The sequence below is a fragment of the Hemibagrus wyckioides genome, linkage group LG22, assembly GCF_019097595.1.
Source record: "Hemibagrus wyckioides isolate EC202008001 linkage group LG22, SWU_Hwy_1.0, whole genome shotgun sequence".
NCBI classification, from domain to species: Eukaryota; Metazoa; Chordata; class Actinopteri; order Siluriformes; family Bagridae; genus Hemibagrus; species Hemibagrus wyckioides.
This window is the reverse complement of record NC_080731.1, coordinates 8,163,418-8,185,714: the sequence shown is the minus strand read 5'-3', so window position 1 is coordinate 8,185,714 and position 22,297 is coordinate 8,163,418. Positions and strand designations below refer to the sequence as shown.

The following is a 22,297-nucleotide window of genomic DNA, read 5'->3' as shown; positions in this document are numbered from 1 at the left end:
AGCTCTAATGTCCTAGGATGAGATGTTGTGCCATCTCACTGCTGTTTTTATAGGAGCAGGCAGATTCCTAGAGACGGTGGATAGCCTCAGGAGGACACATGGGCCTCTCAATAAAGGACTTCTCAGTCACGGCACAAGGCACACAGGACCTGCAAATAATGGCCAGCCCCAATGGACGCCTGCCTATTCAGGCCTGCATTTATCTGCAGGCATAAGAGTGCCAAGGTTAGACACGAGTGTGCAGAGAATAGGGTGTTGCCATACGTTTTATCTACACCCCTCTTCTCGGTTTTTTTCATAACACCACAGAGATTAGCATTAAAATGGGTGCTAAAAGTCAGAGCTGCACCCCCACATGCATCTGTTGCAGCATGTGTTCCACAATCTCTCTAACGTCAATAAGATGAAGAGTCCGGGACAATAATCAATAACTATGATTACATGCAATGCTTTGACAATCTTTTAAAACAAAAAAAAGTTCCTTAAAATTCTACCCTAACATATTTTGGTGAAATGTGTCAATGTTACCATAGCAACAAGACACTTAACTGCTGACCATGTAACTGCTGGTCAGGCGTGTTACCCACATTTCATTGCACTTAATTCTCAGAATATGTCAGTCACAGCAAAAACATACCCCACGTCATTCTGCTTAGAAATACTAGTTAAGTTCAACCACACCCAAACTCTCCATTATCATGTAAAATTCATAACATGAACTGTTTCCTCCCCTCAACAGAACCATTTTTTGCTGTTGTGTTGAAAAGGAAACAAAAAGAGAGACATAACCAACTAAAGAAGAGATGCCTCAGTAGTAGTTACTGCTTTTGTTTAATTCTTGTTTACCTCTTAGCCCACACATGACTTGACAGTATGCAAAATATAAGCTATTTTGTGCTCTTCATGGTTCACCAAGATGCTATCAAAGTTTGGAAGGGAAACCAGTCCTTGCTGGTACAAACCTTTTTTTCTTCACATTTTCAAGGAGTGTCAGCTGCTGTACAAGCTAATCCTATAAAAGCGTAAAACAAAGCAGGAGCTAATTACATGTCGGCCAGCTGACTGTGTTTGCTCTTCAGTCGCAGGTGCAAGTACTCCAGGTCATGGCATGTTTTTTCTTTTTATAGCTTAAAATGTCATCACAGGATGCTTGGTTGATTATTAACCCAAATAAGAAAACCACAAGTATTGGTTCACTACTCTTTTTGGCTGTGACCATAAATTCTAGATATAGTCTAAAGGCTCTATATATACATATCCGTTTCAGAACTGGAAATTTATATCAGTCACATGTTCCCTGTGACGAGAGAAGTCATAAGGGACTTTCTCTTCAAATGAGGAACTCGTGCAACATGGAAATTGACACTTCTCTATATTTGTTTGGAAACTGTAGAGGGCTAAATCCATCAGTATTCGCACACATCAACACATTAGCATCAAGTGGATAGACAAAAACTGACACAAACCTGCCATCTCCACCTTTAAGGCATGGCTCAACATAAAAGCTCACTGCGTTAAAGACCATACCCAGGCCACAAGGTGCTAAGAACTGACTGAGGGGATTAGTTAGTGCCACAAATCAAGACAAAAAAAAATGACCTGGATGACAGAAAGAAACACATCATTCTCGCACGTCTCTGGAACCAGCTGTGCCAAAGCTGGTGCTGAAAGGCACTCAGAGGGAACTAAACAAACAGAGCTCCTCCTTGTTTACAGTGCTTTAACCCTGAGGAATCTGTGTTTGCCACAAGATGTAGAAGAGTACAAAACAGCCAGTACTATTACAGTAGTGACGTGACAAGTCATGGCAACAATAAAACTATTAACACAGGGTGGACACTGCAAAAGGTCTGTTCCTGATCTCTGCACTGTGTTTCCTTTTAACACCCAAGATGACAAACGACATCCTTACTCAGTTTTAGGTTTCTGTTCCAGCATGTTAAGCAGGGTTTGTGGGTGTTTGGGTTTCTTGCTAGAAAGGGAATATCGTATTTCTCTAAAACTACTATTTATCTCAGCCATGATGGGCAAAAATTCCCTGGCAAAGATTTGTATTTCGTAATTGTGCCGCTCATTGATGAAAACCTTCGGCAGGCACAAATCGACATCTCACTGGTTCATGTTAGTCTAAAGGAAAGGCATAAATAACATTTGCAACACGTACAGTGGAGTGTTAAATGTAATTTCAATTCACATTCAGGTCATGCAATAGGAAGATCACCCAGGAGAGCTGATATGAAGCTGCTACAGGAGTAGAGATTAGGTCCAGTATTTGTGCAGCCTTTATTAAAAGGGGAAATCCACTTATCGCTTTGTGGTAGCTAAAATACACCACAGCAGCCTGTACAGTGCTGATGCAGGTTTTATATATGCAATATATAATATATACAATATATACAATATATAATATATACAATATATATATATATATATATATATATATATATATATATATATATATATATATATATATATATATATATGCAATTGACATGAAATACCCCGTTCAGATCCAGAAACACACTGTACCTGAATAAACACTCAATTTAAAAAACCTGCTTTGTTAAATCTTGAATCCTGGATATAAAGGACTGAATATTTCCCTTTAAAATTACCAATAATCCAAAGCATTAAGGTTTGTGCAAGAACACTTATTTTAATTATTATGCTTAAATGCAAAAAAAGAAAGAAAACATATGCATGTGCCTAAGCAGGTTATACTGCTGATCGTCTTAAAGTTTAACCTCACAAAAAACCCGCACAGGCTTAAGTAACACAACGACACATTATCCTGTACATTCGGGAGCCAGACCTGAACCTGATCCAATGATCTCACCTCCAGAGTCTTCTAGGCTGAAGTCCAACTCCGTAGTCTTCTTAGTGTCAAAGTGCAATAAGAGCCGCTGGACATGCACGCGCGCAAAAAAAACACGATGTTTATTGGGGTTTTTTTGTTCTACATTTATGTGAAGAACCCAAAGCAATAATAAATCCACAAAATATGCGTAGTCTTGAAGAGGATAAATCCCGCGGTGAGTACAGGAGATGCGCTCCGCTCGTGCGCCCGAGTGAGTGTGATGAAAGCGCGCGCGCTCAGGACGTGATAGTAGGCGATGACGCGCGAGCTGAAGCAAGCCAATCAGAGCAGGCGGCGTCCGCGGGCGCGTGACCGGTCTTAGTGGTAATTCCACTAAGAATTAAGTAAGTGCTTTAGCAAACTGGGAAAGGGAAATTGATTAGAAAGTGAAAGTGGTGAATTCCGTAGGTATTTTCGTTGTTTTTGTATTCCCCTTTAGCGTAATGGACCTAAATTAGGAGAATTGCTGACTTGTTTACTTCAGCCACATTATTTCATGATGCAGATTTTTGAAGTTTCCCAAAACAGAAGTGGTTCTCAGAGTGAGCCCTGTGGATCCCCAAGGAATTTTTCTATGTAGATAAATTACAGCACATCATTCTCAAATATATGTAATATTTATTATTGATATCTTGTGGTTATTGGCCTGTTTGGTGACTTGAATTGAATGGGCTTAAAATAAGTATCAACCTGTACCTCAGTGGAAAGTTCAGTATCAGAACAAGTCTTCTTCTTTCTTCTTCTTCTTTCTGCTTTTCCCTTCAGGGGTCGCCACAGCGAATCATCTCTCTCCACCTATCCCTATCTTCTGCATCCTTTAACACTTGCACCCACTAGCTTCATATCCTCATTTATTACATCCATATACCTCCTCTTTGCCTCCTGCCTGGCAGCTCCATGTCCAACATTCTCTTACTGATATACTCACTCTCCCTCCTCTGAACATGTCCAAACCATCTTAATCTGGCCTCCCTAACTTTGTCCCCCAAACGTCCAACATGAGCTGTCCCTCTGATGTACTCGTTCCTAATCCTGTTGAACCTCGTCACTCCCGAAAAGAACCTCAACATCTTCAGCTCCGCTACCTCCAGCTCTGACTCCTGTCTCTTCCTCAGTGACACTGTCTCTAAACCATACAGCATGGCCGGTCTCACTGTCTTGTTCCAGAACAAGTAAATGTACATATTTCTAGTGTACACATATGAATAATGTTTATAATACAAATGAAATCAGTACTCAGCAGGTCTGTGAAATTTCTTTTACACTCAAAAGAGTCCCTAGCTTCGAAAAGTTTAAGGACCCAACCAGCTATCTACAGTTCTATCGGTTCCTTGTCGCACCCTGTGACACATTTCTGTCACATTTAATCTAAATATACAGACCTTTGTAACACATGACATTTCCAACGGTGCACTCATCCTGTATTTCAGGACACCAAGCACCAAATGATGGCGTATAACCTGCTCCTGAATGCTAAGCTGCCACAAGGACTAAAACAGATGCCAGAAAGAGTTCAGTGAAAGGCTTTCCTTCTCTTATTACTGCTCAGTGTATAAGAAGTCATCTATTAGGTTACTTTTTAATAGGTATGCTTCAGAAGTAGCTTGACGTGCAATTGCTTACTAGATTAAAAACTGTCTGTTAAAATTATTCATGTATCTCTGCCACAAAAAAAAAATTGTTTTGTTAATAGTGTAGCATTGTTAAAATCTGAGTACAATTTAGAAAAGATGTTTCATTAAGGGGTTCTCCTAATGCATTTGGGGAAATTTTCCAATTGGCTAAGAGGATAGATTTTTCATCCTCCTAACATGACTGTCAGATTGGCTGAGTGATAATATTGTGTTTGGTGTAGTGGTGGTGATGGTCTGGGCGTTTGCACCAATCAGGCATAACATTATGACCACCTGTCTAATATTGTGTTGGTCCTCCTTTTGCTGGCAAACAGCCCTGACCCGTCATGCACTGTGTATTCTGACACCTTTCCATCAGAACCAGCATTAACTTCTTCAGCAGTTTGAGCAACAGTACCTCGTCTGTTGGATTGGATCACATGGGTCAGCCTTCGCTCCCCACGTGCAACGAGTCTTGGCCGCCCATGACCCTGTCTCCGGTGCACCACTGTTCCTTCCTTGGACCACTTTTGATAGATACTGACCACTGCAGACCAGGAACACCCCACAAGAGCTGCAGTTTTGTTCTGATCCAGTCGTCTAGCCATCACAATTTCGCCCTTGTCAAACTCGCTCAAATCCTTACACTTGCCCATTTTTCCTGCTTCTAACACATCAACTTTGAGGACAAAATGTTCACTTGCTGCCTAATATATCCCACCCACTAACAGGTGCCATGATGAGGAGATCATCAGTGTTCTTCACGTCACGTCTCACTGTTCATAATGTTATGCCTGATCAGTGTATATATCTATCACAGACATACTTGAATGTGAGTTTTATTTTTATATTTTACTTATTTTTTTCCCTTTTTTTCTTATTATTTCTTTCTAAATGTATCTATAACTCTTATTATTTCTTACTAATGTTGTGTTGGCTACGGTTTTGTTTTGTAAAACCCAATTTTTAAAAAATGGTTACTAGTATTGTGACTGAAACGCCTACACTGACTGCTGGATTGCACTTCATAACATGATTTCAGTCTTTTGTTAAATCTGATCCAATCTACTGATGTATTTTATGCTGTGAATGCATGATTTAGATCTTGCATGTCAGTACATACTCCTCTCGAATAGGCAAGTTCAGCCTCACACAGCAGAGCGTGGGCTTGGTTATTACAAGCATTTGCTTTTCGATTGCCACTGAGTATCGCATGATACTCATAAAGAAGTAGGAACAATGTTTGTTCTTAGCTTGATGTCCACTCGTGATACATTTGTGTAGATCATTTTTTGGTACCATCACCTAAAGTTAACTTATTGCATGTGGAAATTTCTCATTCGCAGCGTGCTTTAGAACAGATCAGCAGGAGTTCATGCTTCCTGGAACCACAAAGAGGTCTCTGAATGATCTCCTTAATCTGCATCCCAAAAGATCCTGCCATGGCTAGGTGACAATGGAACTGAACGTATCCTCTTTCATTCGGCAGCAGAAAGCGCTACTTTCGACAGTAACAACTGCTCACTGCTATCATATTCAACACCTACACTCCAGGCCCACAGTTACATAACCAGTGGTGAGAAGACTGTATTGTTTCTTTGTGAACGGGTGAAGTGGGAGGTGTGTGGCAATCAGCATGAATGCATCTTAGAATGGACTATATAAGAAGTGATGTGTTTCACAGCTGGATGTGTGTACATTAAGGAGGAGGAGGAGGTATATTAAGGTCCCATGTAGATACCTGGAAGATTGCACTTTTCAAAAACTGGTTAATGCCCTGGATTCAGGGATGATCAAGTCAAGAAGCTTTTATTGTCATTTCAACCATATATAGCTGATGCAGTACATAGTGAAATGAGACAACGTTTCTCCAGGACCCAGATGCTACATAAAACAACATAACAACACAGAGCTACAAAACAATACAGAGATCATTTCCAGTGGACGCTGTAGATTTATACCCAAGCATCAATACTGTAATGATAAATACTGTGTGACTTTCCTTTTTAATATGCTTATACTATACCATTTCAGCACACTTATTTGGTTTGCTCTGGTATAAATCTGATTCTTCATAAGATTTCTCTCTCAAATTTACTCAAGGAGTTTTTTCTCACCACTATCTCTTCTGTCTACTTCAATTAGAGATCTAAAGCTGCATCCTATAAATATGCTTTTTTGAAATCTCTATACAAATTAACTTGAATTGAACCGAATGCTTCTGTGGTGGGTTTATAGCTTACCAAATAATTTCTCTGAACTGCAGAGGATGATATATAATCCTGAGGGAAGCTGACCTTGTTTCGTCAGGCCTCCATGGGGGAATCACACCTCTGCTCAGTGCTCCCTGACAAAGCGTGATACTGAGGGTGAGAGACTGACCGAAATCATTCACACGTTAAGTGTGGAAAAACATACGACAGTTGCATTGTTATTTACATTTTGTCTTTTTACATGTTATGACTTATCAGAAACTGTAGAAGTAGATCTAGCTTAGAAGTGTTTTCGCGGCGTTAGCCAAGTGAAGAAATACTCGTTTTATACCAGAGACGCAAAACAATGTGTTTGGAGAACAACAGCACACAATTACACACACGCCTATGACGCTTTTGGAGCTAATAATAGAAGTTGTTTACAGAGACATGACATTAGAACTCCTTCAGATTACTTTCCTGTTCTTTGAAGGTGTGCCACCTTTCTGTGCCTGGACCAGAATATACTTTTCTTTCCTCAATTCACAAACGTATCATTGTGTCTTTCGTAGTACTCAAAACACACATCTAAGAAACTACGAAACAACTACTGTAATTACTGTAATTGCTACATTCTGATCCTTGTTTGGAGGAACATTTTCTTCTCCCAGAGGCAAAGCAGGACACAGTCCATGTCGTCCGTGTTAAGTAACAGTGCCTTTGAAGTAAAAGATGAAAAATGCCACAAAATGTTCTCCTGCTCGCTTTACAATTCACATATGCACTCCTCTCTGCATATTTTTGCCTTCGCCGTTCCTGAAGCACAACCTCAGTTCAGCCTGCTTAGGTTACATAAGCAATTTATTAGCTTGCATTTACATTCTGTCCATTAGCATTAGCTGTTGTACTGTAACTTTTGTTCTGTTTATTTTTTTTTCATGTCATATTTAGGATCATGTGATGAATTTTCTTCATTGACAATGGCTGCAGTTTTCTCATGTTTGTAGTAAAAAGGTTGAGTTTTCTTTATCAGAATTAGAGGAAGCAAAATAAGGTTAACCAACATCCAAGATGGATGCCATAAAATAGATAAAATATCCACAAGCATAGGTAAAAAGGTAATTAATAAAAAATAAAAAAGGAAAATATAACAAAAAATACAAAAGACTAGCATTTAAGGGTACAAAAAATATAACAAATAACCTATAATAAAATAAAAAATACCAAAAAAAACCCCTAAATACAGAGATTTAAAGGTATAAGAGATAAGTAATGTGCAAAAACAAGAATTGAAGGTACAAGACAAAGTGCAAGACAAGCCGAAACACTGTTTTCTATCTGCTTTAGAGAGGTTTTGAAATGTTTATCTGAATCACTGTTAAAACATTTTACTGTTAAAACTATGTAATGTAATCTCAGCAGCAACTGGAACCCCTGTCATGGAGTCGCCCATATATTTCAGAGAGACCTGGTTCAAAAATGTACTGTAAGATATATCCCAGCACATTACTAAAAAAAATGAATAAAACTGCCTTTTGAGTACAAAAGCCAAGCATGTACACTCAGGGCAAAGTCAGGTCAGTGTTGTCTGCTGCTTCATTACTCACTGGCTGCATTAGGTACTCACATGTTACATCATGAGACCGTACACACGGAAACGTCTGCTCGAACTTGCTGTACATGAGCGTGAATCACGGCTTGAATTTAGTAACTTGTCGAGGCAGGAAAGAAGTGTTTCCTGAGATTAAAAATCGCTTAAGGATGCTGAATCCGAGTTTCTCAAAACAAGGCAGTTGTGTTATTTTCCCACTAACTTAAAATAGGATTAACTGTAACTGTTTACTCAATCTCTTAAATCTGAAAAGAAAGCCAAGATGCTTTTGTAAGATGATATCACTGTCGATACAGACTGCCTGCTTATTTAGAGCTTAAACATCTTTCTTCATTATTTATTTATGTTTATTTCTCTGCACTTAGCAAAAAAAAAACAAATCTCTCATGATAAATCTGTATATTAGACACAAACAAACCTAATAATAAAATACAACGGAAATGTATAGCCAGGTGATACGTTAACAATGGCATCTGCCTTTTCCTTCCCGAGTCAAACCAGAGTAAAGTGATACGACCACACACATGGTCTCCCAGTCTCAGTCGGGTCAATCACTGTCAAATCCAATCCCTCTGATCAGAACCATATGGAAAAATGACTGGATTTAATTCAGCAGGAATGTATGTCGACTGTAATTTCAGTGCATCTTCCCCCCCTCAGAGATTTCTACCGTTTATATGTGCTTACATAAATTACAACTTTATGTTAATCAGCTTGAAACTCAGGACTGAACCTTCAGCTTAATGCTAATCCTAAAAAAGTGTAATTTACTAATTATTCATGAGTACAGCGGAAGGAGAAGTACTCGCCATCAGACGCAACCGGCAAACCCATTCACATTCGAATTTCTACTCGGCTACCAAGGTGTGGCAATTAACACTTCTGTCAGGAGCAACTATTACTGAAATTAACACACACTTCCTATTTTTTTTTTGCCTGTGTTTGATCTGAATCATGGAAGCAGTTAATAACCCATTAAACACTTCGTTGGAGGCTTCGTCAGATCATCTCCCCCACTGCCTCCTACTCTGATGCCCTGCATGATAAGACAGGTACCGAATGAAATCAGATAAGATCTACTGAGAATTATGCAAAAAAAAAAGATGCTGACAGATTTAACCTATTGATTTTATCTAATCTTAAGTTTATATAATTACAGTGGGAAATATACCGGTTATTATTTGCTTCCGGTGGTGAACAAGCTAACTACAGAACCGTGAATGCAAAACACATGGACTAGCAAAGCACAGGATCTGCTGTCTCACACTCAGATAGAAAAGACAAACGTGTGCTTTGACGGCTTACTTCAGGTCACATGAAATTAAAATGAATTATAACTTGCAGCATATTGACAGAAAATGCATATTACAGTGGCCTCTTGCACTGTACAGTACAATTTCTTTTTAAATGATCACATTTTTATAAGGTTTGTAAATTGACTCATAATAAACACTGTATGGTTTTAGGAGAAAAACACAACAAAGCAGTTAGAAAGCATATCGAACATATCTGTATTTGCGTATTGTGTCACTATCTAAGTATCTAACCAGCTGTCCCTCACATAACCAAGTTCCAAAAGTACTGATCATTCTTGGAAAAGCCATTTTCTGTCCACTTCCCATCTGGGTGTTGCACTGATGGGTGGAGTTGGGATCTGTTAAATCAATCAGGGGATTGGAGACACGGTCATGAGTCCATCTGTCACTTGGGTGTCTAGAGAACAGCACTGACAGTTTAATTAGCTTTTATAGAGGTGCCTCAGAGTGGGAGAAATGTCTTGACAAAAGAGCAGAGGGCAAAAGATGGAGAAGTGTCCATGGAATAAGCAATGCAAGCCATATGTCAGATGGGTCAATAGTCCCATTGTGAATAAACAAATATGGCTGAAACAACTGTGTGTATCTTGCGAATCCAGTAAGATCTGAATTTTGTGTAACATTAGATTATGGCTTGACCTTAAATGATTCAGTGATTCAGTTAAAGTGACTCCTCAAGTGTTTAGTACTGGAATTCGCTGTGTATTGCTTAGTTTATCACCAAAAGCACTCACTTAAAAACCTGATCAAGTCAATCCCTCTAAATAAATGTCACTCACTGAAAAGCTGGAGAAGGCATGTGGGAAACTTGTTCAGACCAGTCCAGCTGGAGAGAGAAAGAGAGAGAGAATAGGCAACAACACCCGACAGCCTCTCTCTGTCCCATCCAAGCCGTCAACTCCCCCCACCTTCTTATCCCCTTTAACCTCGATGTGTGCTTTCGAGCTGCTGTCTCCACACCATCCACCTCCTGTCTCAATAAACAACAAGGAGCCACCTGAGGAAGAAGCACTGTTTAGTGTTTCTAATATTAGCCTGGCCTTTCTCATAACATCCAGTACGAATCATTTCCCTCTTAGGACTTGTGAAACAGTCTAGATTTAAACGCTTAATGTCCTAGCAAACAATTACAGTCTTTATTTGTATGAGGACATGGTCATCAGGCTAATTCACAAGTCGGGACTAAAAATGAGTCTAAATACTATCAGTACCCTTTATACCTATTAATAAACAGCTGGAGAAGTATTTTGCGTAATTTCCTTTTCTGTTTTGATTAACAGTTGTAATCATATTAGTAGTTTTCCAGAAGTGGATATATATCCTAAGTATTAAAAAGAAGATGAATTTCAACCACAGCTACCACCATTTCAGGATATTTCAATCTGTGTTATTTATCATTATGATATTTTTAATACAATATCATTTCAATCTAAATAGCACTACAGAGCATACATCAGCTCGTTTAAAAATAATTAGAAATCAGCATGATATTCTTGGCCAGCAGTGGGGTGGTCCTGCTCTGCACTGTCTCCACTGAGACAGCTGAACAAGCCCATTTGTGCCCCAGCGCTCCTACATTTATTCGACAAATGTGCACAACACTTGGTCAGTCGAGCGACAACGTGACTGCATGCTACTTTTACCACGGCTCAGTGGGGATTCTCACGTTACTTGTGAATTTCACGAAGTGATGTAACTATCACACAATGCAAAGATGCAATTGATTAGTCACCCAAAACCGACACACATAGACATGCACTAATCTGCTTGAATTACATAAGACTGTTTTCTTTCAAAACCTTTCAAGTCTAACAGAGGGGCCTCACTGACTCCCTTTAGCCTGAGGTTAAGCAGAGAAAGCTGGAGAGGTCTGATGAACATGGCACGACATATCCAATGCATTCCATTACATAAATCAGATTCATTTATACAAGAGGTTTTTTTATCTAGGTCAGTTTTCAGTTCTCCTGCTGACCTGAGAGACTGCCTGCTCCGCTCTCCTGACAGTCCTGGTAATGCCCCTGGAGCCTGAAAGAATGTAGAGACAGATGGCACAGATGCCATGCCAAATGCCACACAAAGCTGGCTCAAATGATGCTGGACGTGGCTTGGTTTGTCCCATGAAAGCGAGAGTGAAGGCATCTCACTGTGAAGTGATACAAAAATAATCTGCTACGACTGCAACCCAGGACTATTTTACTACACAGCTGAGTTCGGCTCTGTTATTGTCTCATCTTTGTGTTTAATCTGCTACTGTCACAATAAGAAGCCTGGCAGCAGATTGCTTCCTGGAAAAGAGAGGAAGCTGGACCACAGGACAATAGATCACTTATGCAACAAAGAGTCTGAATTTAGCGCTGCTTTGGCCTGGGATGTTTTGGTTCTTATAGTACAGGGCGAGGGCTGTTTTTTTTCCCCCTCAAAGCCACTATAAACATGTGCTTTAAATTTAGATGCACTAAAAACAGAGATGTGGGCAAAGTAACTGGCAGCATGGTAAACACAGCTGTTTGGCATCTCGCATTCCTAAAGAACAGAAGCTCACAGCCGTTTAATGAAACAAAACAAGTGGTGGAAATCAAAGAATCAGACCTCATTTTGCACAAATTTGTCCGATGCATGATAAATATCTATTTGTAGTAAAACATTTTTGTCCATTGATGTGGAGATCAGATCAAGCAGCATGTAATTGTAAAGGCGATGCTTTGCTTATCGTTTCCTATAAGAAATGAGAGGGATTTCTTCACTATTTGTACACAGTTGTATTGTACACGGCAAACAGGAGAAATAGCTACATGCTGCTTTTATTTTATAGCATCTACTACATTTGGTGTAAGAGGAAAACTGAATTGATTATATCATTTAATTGTTCACTGACGTTCTTAAAATGCTGCAGCAGACAAATTTGTGTCTTATGCTGCTTAAAAAAGTTGAGCAAAATTTATCATTAACATGAGATTCAATAAATTAGTAAACGATGTTGTTGCTATGTTGATGAAACACGTTTTGCAGAGGTATATTATCCATCCATCCATTGTCTATACTCGCCTTATTTCTAATTAGGGTCACGGGGGTCTGCTGGAGCCTATGCCAACGAACATTGGGCGAAAGGCAGGGGTACACCCTGGACAGGCCGCCAGTCCATCGCAGGGCAGAGGTATATTATATAGCCAAAATTATGTGGATTTTCCCAAAATTTGAAAAGTTGAAAACACATAATAGTATAGATACTTTTGTATGCTGTAGCATTACAATATCCGTTCACTGGAACTAAGAGGCCCAGATTTGTTAAAGCATGACAATGCCCCTGTGCACAAAGCGAGACATGGTTTGTTGAAGTCGGTGTAGAAGAGCTTGAGTATCCTGCATAGATCCCTGACCTCAACCCCACTGAACACCTCTATGATGAACTGGAACACCCCAGACCTCCTCACCCAACATCAGTACCTGATCTCACTAATGCTCTTGTGGCTGAATGAACACAAATCCCCACAGCCACATTTCAATATCCAGTGGAAAGCCTTGAAAAAGAGTGGAGATTATTATATCAGCTTCATATTAATACCTATGATATTGGAAAGGAATGTTTAACGGTACATATTGGTTGTGATGGTCAGGTGTTCACATACCTTTGGCCATATAGTGTTCTTGTAATATTGAGAATCTGGACTTAATCTGCACTAAATTTGTGTTCAAATCTATTCATAAAAAAGATATACATGTACACTACCAGCCAAAAGTTTGGACACACCTTTTAATTCAATGTTTTTTGTTTAGGGATTTATTTTCTACATTCTAGAACAATACTGGAGATTTCAAAACTATGAAATAACACACATGGACTTAAGTAATCCATATGTAACGACAACAAACAACAGGTCAGATGTTCTGGAATAGTTCTTGCAAGAACAGTATTGTCAAGTGCATTTGCAAAACCCATCAAGCACCATGATGAAACTGGCTCACATGAAGACCATCCCAGTAAAGCAAGACCAAAACCGACCTCTGCTGCAGAGGGGAAGTTCATTTAGAGTGACCAGCCTCAGAAATCACCAATTAACAGCACCTCAGATTAGAGCCGTTATGAAGGCTTTACAGAGCATCAGTAGCAGACATATCTCAATATCAACTGTTCAAAGGACATTATTGTGTATTTCGGCCGCCTTCAGCATTGTTTTACAATGTAGAAAGAAATAAACATCAGGAAAGACCATGGAATTAGAAGATGTGTCCAAACTTTTGACTGGTAGTGTATATGTGGAAAAACTGCTTCGATACTGTGTACATTTATTAACTTTAACGCCACACAATGCAACCTGTCAATCACACAGCCTACAGCATGGGACTGCGCTGACTGAAAAATAGCCAAGGATTGACTTTAACTGATGCTGCTGTTTTCCATGTAAAACAGACAACAAAATTGAAATTTTGTCAAAAGTGCCTGTTTGAAATGTTCAGGAGTCAGCATGAACATGTTCAAGAAGTACACATGAGGTGCAACATTCATATTGTCAATGTAATAACTCACACACAAAGCAGAGCTAATATTTAGCTCTAGACTAGCACTTCCATTTGGATTCAAAAACACTCCCACATCCACCTTGGGCTAGGTTAATCAATTATTCACTCTACTTCTGGTTCTTCAGGTGCAATATCTGGGAAGTTTATAGTGTAAAATATTTACTGAAACGTTTATTTCCAACATATGTGCTGAATATCATTTCATTCGTTCTATTTTTCTGGGTCTTTTCAATTAACACAAATTACAATACAAAGAAAATGCAGCATGATGAACGACCTGCCCACCAATAATGACCACGGCTGTTTATGCAGCCCAAATGTCTTCGATTTGGTGTGTGACCATGACCTCCTTGCTACCTATAATGAAATAAAATTTCTAACAAGCTAATCTAGATTAGCAGGGATGATAATTGTGTTGTCCATTCCAGTCAAAAACAAAATCATACCAGAGCCTAAAGTAACCAAATTCAAGTCACAGTTTTGTAATAAACGCCCAATGTCCTGTAATAACACCCAGAACATGAGCTGGCATTAAGGCATGAGATTAATTTTGCATCTATACAAACAGAAAGCACAAAGTACAGCAGAATCTATTTTGCAGGTAAGATGGAGGTACAAATGTTTGCCCTTAAGATTTGTCCTTGGGGAGTTCAATCTACAAAAATATGTAAAGGAAATCATGCGGCAGATATGTGGAGAAATTATAAAACAACTTTTTTTTTTATATGAAAAAGGGGCTTTTTAGGTCTATTAGGCTCTAATGGATTGCTAGTTCCTGAAATAGAAAACACAGCATTTGCAGAAAGGCAGCTTTAACTGTGGATTGCCTTGAAGCGGTCTTGATTCAAAATCACCCAGGATGCTCAAGTATTATTATTATTATTATTATTATTATTATTATTATTATTATTTACAAATAAAACTAATTCTGGTGCTACCAATTTCCATTAGAAGTCACATGACTAGTTGAACTGAGTCAGCCTGTGTGTGCAATTAAAGTGTCACATGATATAGACAAAGCATAAATAGACCTGTTCCTGAAGCATAAAAATAAATGATGCATGAAGATGAATAGACACAGTTCTGGAAAATCATGGTTTAATTAAAAAAATTTAAAAAAATTAAAAAATCAGAGCATTATTAAATCCATTTATTTATTTATTTATTTATTTATTTATTTATTTATTTATTTATAAATAAATAACTAAATAAATAAAATTTTTAAAAAGCTGCACAGATTGCTTCGAAAACCCAGAACTTGAATGTGTTAGAATCACCCACTTAAAGTCCAGATAAAATTGAAAATCTGTGGCGAGATTTGAAAATTACAATTCGCTAATCGTCTCTAATCAATTTGACAGACACTGAGCAATTCTGACAAGCCGAATAGGCAAAGATATCATTATTCAAATGCACAAACCCGATAGAGGCATTTTCCAGAACCTGTAATTGTAGCTAATGGTGGGATGACACACATATATATATATATACATATATATATATATGGTAAAAATGGTAAAATCCCTATTAAATTCAATTCAATTCAACAAATAAAGAAAAATCAAGGGGGTGAATACTTATGCAAGGCACCATATCTGAGCCATCTACTAAACTCCAATTTAAACCATAACACCTAGTAATTGTACAGCAGTATCTAAAATTAGTATAACTACTACTACTAGTATTATATTGTAAAAAAATGGCAAACACTGTGTTTAGATTAGAAACATAAAACACTTTCATTTACGGCACGCTATTACATACATAATGAGCTGCAATTTTAAGCCTATGATAATGAGCATATAAAATTGTTGCGGGGAAAAAAAGCAAAGAAATGTGTTTTTGTCTTGTAACATACACAAGAGGACCAATATTTTCATTTAATACAGCTTTTATTTTTTAGCCACAGGAGTAAAATCTTCCATGGTGGTAATAAAGGACATTATAATGTCAGAAGCAATTAGATGGTTCCAGCCTTATTTTCCTGGGCAATGTATAGCTTTCATTTCCTTGCCAGTGGTAGTTCATTATGATCTAGCTAGGCAGGTATATTCATTCATCATTCATTAAGTCAGACAGGCAGAAGGGAGTAAAACATGAGGCATCTTCAGCAGCCTCATTAAAAACACACAAGTTTGCATATGCACATGGCTTGATGGTAACAGGATGTGAATCTCTTTTTCCTCTTTTCCATCTGCCTCAAAAACACAGATCTTAAAATGTTCTTATTTTTAAAATAAAATAAAGGTGAAACAACCCCCCAAATTTTTTGCTTGACTAAAAAAAATCTTAATATTATATAAATATATTACTATACAATATTACTATTGTATAAATTATGTTCAGGACATTCTGACTTGAGCACAAGGGTGAATAAAACTGTGTTTATTTATTTTAGACTGCAATTTACACAAGGCTTTAATGCAATAACTGTGCTAAAGATATAGTGTGCATATATGAAGTATTATGGAACTGCATTATTAAGTAATCTTCCACATCACAGCTCCAACGTCGCTGTTTAGCTCCTGAGCTCAGGTTCCTCTGTGTTTCGTAGTAGTAGTCCTGTTTAACTACTGAAAAAAACAACAGATTTTTTTCAAGGTAATTTTCAGATTAGAACTCACACACAAAAATATATAAACAGGGTCTTATAACCTCATGTCTCATTTGTGTAAGACTCTGATACAGTGCGTAGGATTACTGATGAACTTGGACGAGTCAGAAGCTTCAGGTCAGTTTGAGACAGCACCGGTCACATCTTCCCACCCTTTCCTCCTCTGTACACCATTAGTCACAGAGCTGAGCGTGTCAGCCAGTCCCTGCACCTGTTCTGTCCCACACACTCATACACACACTCTCACACTCCAGGGAATAGTTACTGCCTTGGGAATATGCCGGTAGCTCTGTAGCTTGGCTGGTCTTTTTTTACTTGACTCCCACACACACACACACAGGGTTGTCTTACCGTCCTTATCTTCTACTGACATCTATATTGCAGCAAATTAATGCAATGCTACACCTAAATCTAACCCCTTACCTTAATCTCAGTAATATTCCTTCTTCTTGTGAGGACATTTGATTCTACCAAGGATATGAAACATGGCCCCCAAAACACACACCCATTCTAATTTAATAAACACATGTTCTATGTTTTATTGGCTTGCTTTGACCATGTCACATCACCCGCCACCCACCCCCCACACACATAGAGACCAAATCCTCTAAGGTGTGTGACAACAGATATACACTATATATATATAGTGTAATAGATGCTGAAAGCGGCTTTTGTACACAGAGCTGTAATATATATTTCAAAGAGGTGTCTGCTACTTTGATATGCTCGACTGCACACATTCTTTAAAGTCACACGGAGGTTAATGGCATCGAAATCGACACCGATTAATATCTGCCGCTTACACTGTCATGTGTTGACCAAAGATTTGGTTAAGACGTTGGACTATTAATCGAAAGGTTGTGAGTTCGAATCCCATGTCCGCCAAGCTGCCACTGCTGGGTCCCTGAGCAAAGCTCTTTACCCTCAATTGTATACAAAAGTCGTATGATCTGTTGCTGTTCTTGCACTTTTCAAACTGTCACCAACTGCTGCAATACATACATGTTTACAAGCATACATGTTATAGGAAACCACTTGTTTACAGCTCTTCTGTTTTGCACATTTGTGTCCTGTACTGCTCTGTGTTGTTTTTGTATCCGCACTGTTCACACCAGGTTTCACACGTTGCACATTATGTAGCTAGGACATCTTACTCTCTGTCTAAAGCTGTGTGTTGTTGTTCTGTTTTGCAGCTATATGTTGTTATGTTGTCTTATGTAGCACCAGGGTCCTGGAGAAATGTTGTCTCATTTCACTGTGTACTGTGTCAGCTAAATATGGTTGAAATGACAATAAAAGCTTCTTGTCTTGACATGGGCATCACTAGGCCATTTTTAGGGGGGCTTTAGCCATTTCTACTGAGGCCCCCTAAAAATTCTGCGATTCACCATAAACGCTACACAAATTCGTGATCGCCTTTAAATTTCATATGAAAACGGCGGCAGACTTTGGCTCCTCCCCGTCTTTCAGCGTGTTCTTCAATCCGGAGACCGCGGTGTCGCAGAGCGAGGATCAGAGGACAAGTGTGTGTGTGAGAGAGAGAGAGATCAGGAAGACTTGTATTTGGCTTGTTCAGTACTCAAATGTTATACACATCTATGCAATACAGTGGAATGCTGCAATAAGTTTACCATCCTACCCTGTTAGTCAAACGTTTATTTTATTTTATTTGTTTATTTATTTATTTTATTTTTACTATTATACCCTAATTGGGGGCTGACCCCTCCCTTAAATGAAAATCCTAGAATCGTCCCTGTGTCTTGACCTGAAGCCTCTCTGGATAAGGGCGTCTGCGAAAAGCCAGAAATGTAAATGTGAATGCGAAGAATGATCTGAATTCTAGACATCAAGAATTAGACCGAAGATCCAAAGTTCAGTTGTAGTGTAGTTGTAGTCAGTATGTACTATGCCGTACTCAAACATGGATCTGGCCTTAATTTATGACACTTTTCTGATTCTCAAATATCCATAGATCCATGCATTTTTGATCATGTTTATGGTCTGTATAAAAAGCGCAAATGAAGAATCTGTAAACATATTCATTCATTCATTTATTTATCTTTATCATTTATTTATCAGTAATCCCTTTAGCTCATGGTGGATTTACAGCCTTTCCTTAAAATACTGGGTGCAAGGCAGAGAAGTTTTTTATGGAAGAAGCCTCGGGTGTCAGTACCTTGTAAGAGGCGCGTGCAATGCTTTGGGCCATTTCTTTGCAGGAGAAAGTCATCAGGAGTTCAGGAGAGTTTACACTTCACAGTAAATTAACAAGCTGTCTCTTTAAGTTCAAGAGAGAGAAGGTCAGATAGTGAGGAAATTGCTGTTTATCAAAAATAAAGAACTAACTATAGAGTGTTAAAATGGTCATAATTGCCAAATCACTGTGGTTTAAGTGTAAAAACACATTCCAGTCCATTGTGAAGTAAGAAATACCATACAGTCCATGTCATCATTTACGTTACAGCTTCATGTTGTTCGAGAAAATTACTTATAGTCAATGCTGGGGTATAAAGTCATTTTTTCAATGCTAACTAAAAATTACTATTCTACTCCTAAGCTGAATATCTTACCATCGAACAGGTGGTTTTGGAGAAACCTGGACAGAATAGAAAACCAAAGGCACAATGGACGAAAGCAAATTTTAAATGTATTATCCTGCTGAACAATCTAACAATTGACAACAAATTGAATCTCCCTTAACTGAATCAGTTCTCAGCCTGCCAAGAGCTAGCATAGCACCATGAATTAAACATGACTCAACCTATTTAACCACGGATAAAGAGACAAATGAAAGGAATAAAAAAATATTCCCTACTTCCTTCAGGCTAAACATAGATCTTTTGTCTAGAACAAAACTCACAGCTTAATTCACTCCACTGCTGCCTCACTTGTTCTATTGAAATGACTAATGCTTTATTTTTACACATTAGCAAGGATTTTCCTCTGGTATTAGAAGCTTGTTTTTTTTTCCCTCAGCATAAAAATAAGAGCCAGAAAAATTGAGATTTTCACATTTCACATCATCAGAACAAAACAGTATCAAACTAAAGATGCGGTTTGTTTTCTGACATTTAACAAAGTAGATTTACTTTTTAGGACTAGTCATATTTTAGGAACATACACTATATTGCCAAAAGTTTTGGGACACCCCTCCAAATCATTGAATTCAGGTGTTGTTTTTCAGGGGTTGGGCTTGGCCCCTTAGTTCCAGTGAAAGGAACTCTTAATCCTTTAGCATACCAAGACATTTTGGCAATTTCATGCTCCCGGTGCACAAAGCAAGGTCCATAAAGACATAGATGAGCGAGTTCAGTGTGGAGGAGAGTCCTGACCTCGAACTGATGGAACACCTTTGGGATGAATTAGAGTGGAGACTGTGAGCCATTCCAATACTGTGATGTCTGCCTTTACATGCACATGAATGTAATATAGAGTTGTCCCGCCCTTTGCAGCTATAACGGCTTTAACTCTTCTGGGAAGGCTTTCCACAAGGTTTAGGAGTATGTTTATGGGAATGTTTGACCATTCCTCTAGAAACACATTTGTGAGGTCAGGCACTGATGTTGGACGAGAAGGCCTGGCTCACAGTCTCTGCTCTAATTCATCCCAAAGGTGTTCTATAAGGATGAGGTCAGGAGTCTGTGCAGGCCAGTCAAGTTCCTCTACACCAAACTCGCTCATCCATGTCTTTATGGACCTTGCTTTGTGCACTGGTGTGCAGTCATGTTGGAACAAACTGTGCCCACAAAGATGGGAGCATAAAATTGTCCAAAATGTCTTGGTATGCTGAAGCATTAAGAGTTCCTTTCACTGGAACTAAGGGGCCAAGCCCAACCCCTGAAAAACAACAGCTGAATTCAATGATTTGGAGGGGTGTCCCAAAACCTTTGGAAATATATAGTGTATCTTGAACGACCAGTAATGAAAAATTTAAGTTCACAGTTTGTGAGACAACATTCATATAAAACTAATGTACACTTTTTTCTGACTGAATATCAAAACAAAGGGTGCCCATAATTCTAAAAGTCATTGTACATCATAAAAGCAACTGTTCACTCATCTTAATCTAAAGAGCTTGGAATGTAGGGACATCCTACTGATCTTTTATGTTGAAATGTTCATCTGAACAGAGAATACGTTTTTTTTTTGTATTTACTGTCTAACCAAATGCAACATGACCACTTAAACATTCTCCAAATGCACAGTTCTAAGCCACTTTGTTATTGGAATTCATCTTCAGGAGGAAGTTGAGGCTACAGTCAGCAATCCATAATGAGCAGTCCATGTAAAACAGCTGAGTCAGAGTTTCATCAAAGCAGCTTTTCGCTGCAAGTAAAACACACAGGAAGGTCAGTCAGTCTTGGATGTTCCAGTTTCAACAGCTTGCACGTGATCGTTTTCCCTTCTGAATGAAAGCAAACATTTCTCTCTGGATTTACAGAGCAGTGTATGAATTTTAACAGAACTATGCATGTTATCTGAAGCTCAACCTGTCCTACACTCGTGGTATCAAGTTATAATTAGATATTTGTGAACTTAATTCTCAGAGACAGTATACGTCATGCTTATTAGATGACAAATTGCTGCATAATGAACCAATTGTAATAAATGCTTCTTTATATATTTTTTTAATTGTCTGAATAAACACAGATGCAATGTACCCTGCATTGTTACCCTGTATTTTCTATGCATGTACATAACATAAAGCCATGATTTCAGCAACAGTGACAAACAAGGCAACATATTAGACATGTTAGTTTTCTCAGATTATGTATGATGGTATACAAAGGTACCCAAACCACTGACTTAAATGTTTCAAGAAGAGACAGTTGTCCTGTCCGTCATGCCCACGGTAATGCTTTCTTTATTTATCTCCCGGCCTACAGGAATGTTCTATTACATAAGCCTCCTAGAGAACATCATCCCTTATTAAAGCAAGTGCAGCTGGTATTTGAATTAGTGGAGGCTGAGGTGAAGGATCGAGGGTGAGAGACCAGAAAAGAAGGCTTAGAGCTCTTTAGATCTGTTATGCAACATATCGCCAGCAGTCACCACCACACTGTTATCCTGAATTTAATCTAAACAAACTAAAGCGTATGTGTGTGTGTGTGTGTGTGTGTGTTTGTGTGTCCAGACAGCAAACTGCTGAGGATTAGGTCATATCATTCAGACCTTACAGTTATGCAGTTCTGTCATAGCCAGATTTTAAAACACCCCCTAGGATAAGTAAAGACGTTTCTGTTATGTCTCATCAGAGGCTATATGTATTCCTATTATACACAAATCAGGCATAACATTATGACCACCTGCCTAATATTATGTTGATCCCCCTTTTGCTGCCAAAACAGCCCTGACCCGTCATTCATGCACTGTGTATTCTGACCTTTCTATCAGAACCAGCATTAACTTCTTCAGCAATGTGAGCAACAGTATCGGATCGGATCACACGGGCCAGCCTTCGCTCCCCATGTGCATCAATGAGCGGTGGCTGTCCATGACCCTGTCGCCGGTTCACCACTGTTCCTTCCTTGGACCACTTTTGCTGGATACTGACCACTGCAGACCAGGAACA

General features: G+C 38.7%; 1 protein-coding gene across 2 annotated transcripts in view; it reads right to left on the bottom strand.

The window, feature by feature from the left end:
* rasgef1ba (RasGEF domain family, member 1Ba) overlaps positions 1 to 22,297 on the bottom strand; it is a 46,242-nt gene that overhangs the window by 13,488 nt on the left and 10,457 nt on the right. The window contains exon 1 of one of the 2 annotated variants that reach the window (XM_058375191.1): positions 2,837 to 3,084. The exons of the other annotated variant lie outside the window; for it this stretch is intronic. The gene's annotated coding sequence lies outside the window, so the exon portion shown is untranslated. Of the gene's footprint in view, positions 1 to 2,836; positions 3,085 to 22,297 lie in introns of those variants that run through there. 2 annotated transcript variants of the gene reach the window in all.